Here is a 9,704-nt window from a genome sequence, read left to right as displayed (position 1 = left end):
CTGCAAGTATTTCTTAACTTTCATTGATGATTTCTCCAGACGCACTTGGGTATACTTCTTAAAACTCAAGAGCGAAGTATTTAACACCTTTTTGGCCTTCAAAGCCTTTGTTGAAAAACAATCTGGACATCAAATTCTTAAGCTAAGAACTGATAATGGTGGAGAATATGTTAAAAACACATTCATCAACTTTTGCACCGAAAATGGAATTCAAATGCAACATACTGTTCCATACACTCCACAACAAAATGGTGTAGCTGAAAGGAAAAATCGCACCTTAAAGGAAATGGCTAATTGTATGCTACAATCTAAAGGACTCAGTCTTAGTTTTTGGGCCGAAGCAATTAATTGTGCAAATTATATAATCAATCGCACTCCTACTAAGGTTCTAGAGAATATCACTCCAGAAGAAGCTTGGAGTTCCATTAAACCAGATGTAAGTCACTTTCGTGTGTTTGGAAGTGAAGCATGGGCCCATATTCCAGATGAAAAGCATAAAGCTTTAGAACCTAAGAGTGAGAAATGTACTTTTGTTGGATATTCTGAAGATGTAAAAGGTTATAGACTTATTCCATTTAAGTCCAAAAATGTTATCATTAGAAGAGATGTAAAGTTTGATGAAAATAAATCGGCCTGCGAGCCTAGTCCGGCGGATGTGCCACCTCTTCCTATCTCTTCTACTTTTGAAAACATTTCTTCTTCAGATGATGAAAGCGAGGATGATAATCCTCCCCCACCTTCTCAGGATCCTCAACTTCCACGATGGGTCCGTGCTACTCGGGATGCAGCAGGTGATCTTGCCGGTGATCCTACAAATCAGCGACGTACACGTTCTCAGTTTGAAAGAGCCTCTTCTTTACTGGCTCAAGCTCCAGTAAATCATGATCCTGACACTTTTGCAGAAGCTTCAGGCCATCCACATTGGGAAGCAGCTATGAATGAAGAATATCATTCATTGATGACAAATGATACATGGGATCTTGTTCCTCTACCAAAGGGACGCAAACTTGTTAGATGTAAATGGGTTTACAGAACCAAGTATGGACCAGATGGGAAAGTTGATAAACATAAAGCTCGTCTCGTTTCTAAGGGATTTTCACAGGTTGAAGGCATTGACTACACTGAAACCTTCTCCCCTGTTGCCAAAATGAACTCTATCCGCCTTGTTCTTTCCCTTGCTGCCTCCTTAAAATGGGAAGTCCATCAGATGGATGTTAAATCTGCCTTCTTGCATGGGGACTTACAGGAAGAAATCTATATGGAACAACCCATTGGCTTGATACAAACAGACTCCAGCCTTGTTTGTCGACTTAAGAAATCCCTTTATGGCCTCAAGCAAGCTCCTCGGGCTTGGTATGCCAAAATGGATAGCTTTCTTTTAGAATCTGGCTTTTCTAGGTGTCATTCTGACAATACTGTCTACACCAAGAAAGTGGGCAACTCTCTTATCATCCTTGTTCTTTATGTTGATGATCTTATTCTTACTGGTAGTGATCCCAACCTTATAAACCATGTGAAGTCCAACCTTAAAAAGAAATTTGAAATGACAGACTTAGGACACTTACACTATTTTCTCGGTCTTCAAGTCTTGCAATCCCAGGAGGGTATTTTCCTTTCCCAGTCCAAATATGCTTGTGATATTCTTCGTCATTTTCACATGGAAGACTGTAAGCCAGCCCCTTCTCCCTTTCAGTCTGGAGTCAAACTTTCAGTCTCTTGTACTTCTCCTGAAGTTGATGCTACCTTATACCGTCAACTTGTCGGAAAACTCTTGTATTTAACCCATACTCGTCCTGATCTTTCCTTTGTTGTTGGCCTTGTTGCTCGTTTGATACAGAACCCTCGTGAAAGTCATTGGAAAGCCGCTAAAAGAATACTTCGTTATGTTCGAGGTACAGTACAGTTTGGGATTCATTACAGTGCCAAAGCAGCTCCTCTGTTAGTTGGTTTCACTGATTCTGATTGGGCTGGTGACCCTGATGATCGGAAGTCTACTGCCGGTTATGTCTTCACTCTTGGTTCAGGACCTATTACATGGGCTTGTAAGAAACAGGCTGCCATTTCTCTTTCGTCAGCAGAAGCAGAGTATCGTGGTGCCGTGGAAGCTAGTAAGGAAGCCTTGTGGCTTCGTCAGATCCTATCAGAGTTTGGCTTTGAGCAGCAGCATCCAACCACACTTTGGTGTGATAATCAAAGTGCCATTCAGCTATGCAAAGATCCAGTCTAGCATCAGCGCAGCAAACACATTGAACTACACATGCACTTCATCAGAAAGCTCATTCATGACCATGTTCTTGAAGTGCAATATTGTCCAACAGATGATCAGGTTGCAGACATCTTCACAAAGGCTCTCACAGAGGCGAAGTTCACTAAAATTCGATATATGCTTGGAGTTCAGGAAGTTGTCACTAAGGGGGGATAGGCTCTAGTGCCTCCTTCCTTCTCCTATTGTGTCATATTTGTAAATCCTTCAATCCTATCCCAAGTTGTTCTTAAGGGGGGATGTTAGGATATTCCAACACATAGGATATAGTTAAGTTCAACTTGGTCTAGTATAGAGTTAGGTTAGAGTTAGGTAAAGTGTGTTTCTTTACCGTTGTACATTTTGTAACTTACAATCCGACGGTCACAATATGTAGTGATCCGACGGTTCACTCTCACCTCGGTATTACCGACACTTGATCCGTGGCTTGACACCCGATTGGTCCATGAGTTCTATTTAAAGCGCATGGAGGGTCATTGTTCGGGTAATCCGTGCATGAGAGAAGCTTATGTAAATTTTCATTCTTTGATTAATAAATTGCCTGTAGTACCCACGTTGGGACAGGCCGTGGACTGTTTCCTTCCTTGCACTTTGAGGGTTTTAACCACGTCAAAAATACTGGGGTATTGATTTGAGATCTGGTTGTGAGCGGTGTCCTTTTGGTATTCTTTCTGAGGAACTTACCCTGTAAATTCCTACATGGAGCAGTGTTTCCTGGAATCAAATGAATACCATGATCATGATCATGAATAACTAAGAGGCATTTGGGAGTCTCAAATACCTTGGAATGATTATCGAAGAAGTTTTGGATATATGGAGAAAAAGATGATTTCAATGTTTGAACCTCTAATGAGCATAATTGTGCAATTACACCCCGTTAATCTTACTTAAGAAGTTTTATCATGCCATTAGAGCTCATTATATTTCCTAGTTTCCCTACAATATCCATTAATTCAATTTCTTTTCCTTCCAAAAAAAATTCAAGAAAAGTTCTTGAAAATTAAAAGTTATCGTCCCCAAAGATTGTAACCATTGGACTCCTACTACAACATCAACACCACCCATTGGAATGGAAAGAATTGGACTCTCCAAAGAAATTTATAGTTCCTCCATTTGCATTCATCACTTGAAACTCTCATGCTGGATATAGGAAGCAATTTAATTCCTTGGCTATCTTACAATTAATAAAATTATGAGTACTACCCCAATCAATTAGCACTATTACATTTTTCTTCTTGATATATCCTTTTATCTTGAGAGTGTTAGCAGTGGTAATTCCTACCAATGCATTAGAAGATATGGCCATATTCATTTATTCTTTCTTCGAGGTTGGTTATTGGTGTATATCCTCCTCTTTTGATGTTTCTTGTTCCTTTTATTCTTCCTCTTCACAATCTATGTAGAATAATTTCTTCTCAGCACACTTATGACCTTTAGTGTATTTTCTATCACAACTATAAGAAATTCGTTTTGTTCTTTCTTCCTCCAATTGTTGTGGTGTCCATATTATAGGTTGCGAAAGGCTAGGAGCAACAACAATTCCATCTTTATTGTTGTGAGTGGTAGAATTACTTGTTGCCATCATTTTTCTTTCAACTTTTCTTGCCACCCTGAATTCCTTCTCTAATGAATCAGGTTACCAAAGGTGAACCTCATGTTGGAAGTTATCCTTTAAATTCCCTGTGAAGACATCAATCCTATACTCCTTTGGAATATCAGTTACCCTAATATTCATTTTTTGGAAGTCCTGAATATGCTCCACTATCGAAACCTTTTTCTTGAGATTTATCAATTGGATAAAGAAGGTGTTTCTCTTTGTTTCCTCATGATGTGCTATCATTTACTCCATAAAAAATTACCTGGTGACAAGTGGTTTACGAGGAAAAAACCATCGATACCATACAAACTGATTGTATTTTAAATATAAACATGCAATATGTACCTTTTGTGTGTGTTGCACATCATGGAGATGAAAATATTGCTCCATCTATAGTATCCATGTTACTAGATCCTTGCCATCAAACATCCTCATATCTATCTTTGGAATGTGGTGCTTATCAAACGCAACATTGGAGTCTCTAAAGTTGTAATTCATATTCATTTTTCCTCACCATGATTTCCATGGATTACCTTGTCACCACTTGGAACCCTTTCTTCTAGAAACTTTGCCAAACCTTCCTTCAACCCTTCTATTTTTACATTAATCATTGCTTCCATGTTTGATTTTAATCCATCATTAAAAAATCCCATGTCCCTTTTTATACCATCTATCTTAACATTCATCATGGATTCCAATTTATTTCTTTTTACTTTTTGTGAGAGTGAAATTTGTTGCACTTGGTCTCGTAATTTTAATATATCATGTTGTATTTCTTCCTCTTTTTCATGCGTCATAGAATAGCTTTCTAGTTGCTAACTAAGTGTGTACATTTTTTTTGTTTTGAGGTATTTTGGAATCAATAAATGATATATATGCTTCACTATGCCCTTTGAATCACTTCAAAATGATTTTTCAAACAAAAGTTATGCAAAATAAAAAAGAAACATAAATACCTTTTTCTTCATTTTTAGGAGCTCGATATTGAAATTGTTGTATCTCTATAATTTTAGATTTCCAAGTTCTAATTTTATTTTTTTTTCATATCACTTTGAATCTTCTTTCCAACCCCACAAGTCAGACTGAGATTGGATTCTTAAAGAAAGAGTTATGCCCAATCTCCCATGATGACTTGATTATAGATTATTTCAGTAGATAAAACTTGTACGAAATACCACATGTCATTTTTTTTACATTCGACCCTAAAAATGATATTAAAAAAACTATAGTCTATGAAATTTTAGTCACTTTTTACTAAATTCAAATCTAATTCTCATAGATAAATTTATACTAATTTTCCTTAGGTCACCTATTTGAGATTGAATTCTGGAGCCTACACAAACCCTAACTTCTTCGGACCATATCTCAGAAAATGTAGCAAACCAAGATCTAAAATTTCTACAAGAAGTTCACATGATTTGTAGTCCATGTGGTCGAAATTTCATCTTCTGAATCCTTGTATAAAAAATGTTATAGAGAAAATTTCAAGATGTCCTTCTTGAATCAACGAAACCCTATAATCCAAAACTCTAACACCAAATGTTATGCAACCATCTCACAAAAGAGAAGAAAATATAGACCAAAAACTTCACAATTATCCTCTTCAAGGGGGAACCTCCTTTACATTACATAAATGAACAATTCTTGGATGATACAAATGATAAGACCTCCATGGTATATAGAGGAGTCTAAGGGGTTACAATATAATGAGAGCCCACATAACAATAATAATGTAAGGGCACAACGTTAAGAATAGTAGGATTTTATGGGGCACAAAAATAACAATATGGGTGATACGTGGGCACACCAATAACATTAGGGAGCTACACTAATAATAACAATAAGGGGGATGCAGTAGTATTAAAGGGGCCTAATAACTTTCCACATTACCCACAAGAAATGAAGCACGTCGATTAAAGTTTGACCACTTTGTTCTCCATGGTATTGAACCAATTTGTATTGTGGTGATTTAATTTTTTATGTATCTATTTGTTTTAAGTGATAAAAAATTATTTTGCGAGAAAGTATTGAATCTTAGGAGCTGTATATATAGAGTGAAATTTGAAATAATTTAGTTAGTAAATAATTTATAATTATTGATTATATATATATATATATATATATATATATATATATATATATATATATATATATATATATATATATATATATATATATATCCTTTGCATCCACTTCTAAATCTCCTGAAATTGAATAAAATATATTGAAATCTTAAATTCGACAAGCCATCTTCTAAACATAAACCTTTAATTTGATCATGTGTGCATTGTTTTTCCAACAACCAATGAGCTAAAAATCCAACATACCATTTTGTACATTAAAAGATATTTTTGGAAAATTAGTTCCCCACCAACTCGACAAATTATGATGTGATAATTGTCATGACACACAATGAACTTATGGCAATTTTACATGTTTATTGCATGGTATGTTAATGTAAGTTGTGGTTGTCTCATGAAGTGCACATTTATTTCAATGTAATTTTAAATTCACACATTTAGATTAGGAACTAGATCATTGAATTAGAATGAGATTTAATTTGATGATAAAATTTTAGGGTTATTATTCTCCTTAACGCTACCATTACACTAAATATAATATCGTGATAGTGTCTCACGAATGTGTACCTCTTTCCAAGTTGACAACATGGTGGAATTGTAACATAATGAGCTAAAATTGTAATTCCATAAACTTAGTTATAAAACACTGATTTAATCCAAAATTGGATTTTAGAAATGGTTACATAACAAAAGTTGTCTTTGATACACATACCATGCATAATTTTATATGTAATACATATTTACGATGAATAGAACCCACACAGGTTGTTAATACACATCATTTAATTACAATGATTAAGTCCTCGGGACAGATTCAATATGCATACCCAAGTTGATAAAAATAAAAGAGGCCTTGTTCAGCTAAAGTACATTTTCTTCCTCTATAGTCAAAATTGGAAAAATGCTAGCAACTTAGATGAACCACAAAAAAACCTTATAGCCAAAATTTGCGAAACAATAACGTCTCAACTGAAGCAGTAATGAAAAGAAATAAAAAGGTCAAAAGCAAGAATTGTATGACTATTATTAAATTCATTAATTCCATCTAAATCTAAATACCTACATAGGATTCATTGTCTTGTTTATATTCATAATATTATTACAATTAAAGTAATTGCACAGTGCATTCATTGTTTGGTATATCTTCAAAATACTAGTACAACTAGATCACATACTACATTATAGCCAAAATTTGGAAAATCACTAATGAGTTAGTTGAAGCAACAAAGAAAAGGTGAAAGGTAAGCATTGTACGTTTTTTATTAAATAAAATATTCCCATGTAAATCAAAATAGCTACACATGATTCATTATTTTAGTTTTACAACTAGGTACACAAAATTAATTATTTTACTTTCGAATTATGGTTATTAATGATGGATATGGCTGGAGAAGCGATGGGTTGTGTGAATTTAAAGTCCTACAATGGGTTTTTATCTTACACCTCACCTTGCTAAGAAATGTGGGAGTGAATTTTTATTATTGTTGGCTCACAAGGGCCAACTCTTAAGAACCCAAGGCAATCCTACAAGTGGACAAAAGATATCCAATCAACTACAGTAGAATGTCTATTGTCTGTAGGTTGATGTTTCAAAAGAAACCTATATTCAATTTTCTTATCCACAAATACTTTAAACATCTCTCTCATCAATTGAGATCTATCCATGCTATGTTTACATAAAAAAAAACAAAAAACAAACTCAAACTAGAACTAGAACATGTGAGCAGAGGCGGCAACATCTTTCTAGTTGATACAAGGTTCATCAAATTCATGGAATTCCTTCCTTATATTATACTTAAAGTGGAATTAGTGTTTCAAATTCCAATGAGAAAATGATAAAGTGTAGGGCCTAGTCCAAGGTGTAATAATAAAGTCTTAAACATGAGATTGTTGGAAATAATACTGAGAGGGGGGGTGAATCAGTATTATTAAATCAAACAGTTTTCATTTTCATAGATATATATATGCTACTTTAGTTAAGGGAACCCGCGTATATACACAACTGTGTCTAAAGCAACCAACATATATCAGAAAACTTTATGATTCAATTAATCCATTAAATGATGATCTTTAATCAGTGCATCAGAACTTCATTAACCATAAGAACAGTAAACAAGTGCAGTAAAACAGAATAGATTATCACACACATGAACACAAAATATAAGGTGGAAACCCAATGTGGGTGAAAACCACCTGCTGCAATTCATCTCTATCTTTCTTTAAAAAGAAACTTATTTTTAGAATATTTCTGTACTGGTGCAGTCTTATACTGGTACGTAGGCTTTTACCTGCAGAAGGCTACAACCTTCTCTCATTCTCTAGCTTCTCCTGGAAGGTAGCTACAGCCCCCTTAGCTCTTGTACTAGCTGATGTACTAGTGTAGGTGTTTACCTACAGAAGGCTACAAGCTTCTTTATTTTCTTTCAGGGACCACATTTCATAAATTTTTAGACTGGATCCATCAATAACATCAATCAAACATTAAATGTATCTACATCAACCAATCTCCTTTGCACCAAACAAAACTAAATCAAACAATCAGTTCTCTGAATACTATAGCCAGAAAATAGTAACAATAACCAGACACCAATCCTGAACCCAAAAAATTGTAACAATAAACAGAAGTAGCTAAAACATATTTTGTGAGATGTACGCTACTTCAATATGTGAAACCTGCGTGCATACGCTTTTGTATTAAGGAAAACCAGTGTATACAATGTTCTGAATCACTTAACCATTGTGTATATGCACCTTTACTGTGCAGAACCTGCGTACAGATCTATAAAAGATAATTTACCCTTTTCAATTATTCAGACATCAGTTATGCCTAGATTATCAGATTTATAGATCAAGTAATGTACCAAATATAACAGATCAAAATAACACAAAGATACTACAATTCAAACCTTAAGATCTTGACCCATCAATAGAACTTATCCTTCTTCTAGCACTCAGGTTCCTCCTAGGTTCAGATTTGGCTATGCACCATAACCCAATGACCAATATTCTAGATCTTTCTCTTGATAAGATATTCAATCCTTGAGTGAGTGCCATTGCCTAATGATATCCGTCTCCTTTTATAGTGTTAGGCCTTACTCAATACCATGGTCCAAAACCACTTAGAACCAATACTTGGGCCCCAATACCTGGGTTCAACACTTTGGATGTGATACCATGGTCCAAAACCATAGGTCCAAATTCCAGAGACTAAATACCAAGTATTAAAAATGAGTTTTCCCACATGTACGCGCTTTTTTATACATGAAAGTGTGTGCATATGCATACGTGACTTTTGATCAGCGATCCCATGTGTATACATGACTTGGTTAAGAGGAAGCTGCATATATCTCTTTTCCTTTTATTCTGAGAGCCTGAACTGTGATCTGTCATCTGTGTGAGTTGCCATCAAGGACAACACCTATTTCATAGTGCCAAACTAGTGTCATAATGCCAACAATATCCCCCTTTGGACTTGATGGCAACCCCAAGTCACTGAAAGACACTCTCCCCCTTTGTCATCAAGGGCAAAGGGTGATGCTCCCCCTGAGTACATGCAGAAATCTTTTGCTCTGCTGCGCACTCACCCTAATGGTAGGCAAGGTCTACAAAAATATGTTCTACAAGAAAGAACATGACTCTATAAATGAACTTCCTATCACCAAAGCCTCATACATACATGCATCTCCCAACCAAGTCGGGATATAACAATATTGACCAATCCAGCCAACAAAGTGGGGGTACACCAAAAGTTTACACATGATAA

The sequence above is a fragment of the Pinus tabuliformis genome, chromosome 8 (genome assembly GCF_031772625.1).
Source record: "Pinus tabuliformis cultivar Carrire ecotype Pingquan chromosome 8, CPIR1, whole genome shotgun sequence".
NCBI classification, from domain to species: domain Eukaryota; kingdom Viridiplantae; phylum Streptophyta; class Pinopsida; order Pinales; family Pinaceae; genus Pinus; species Pinus tabuliformis.
This window is presented reverse-complemented; position numbering follows the sequence as displayed.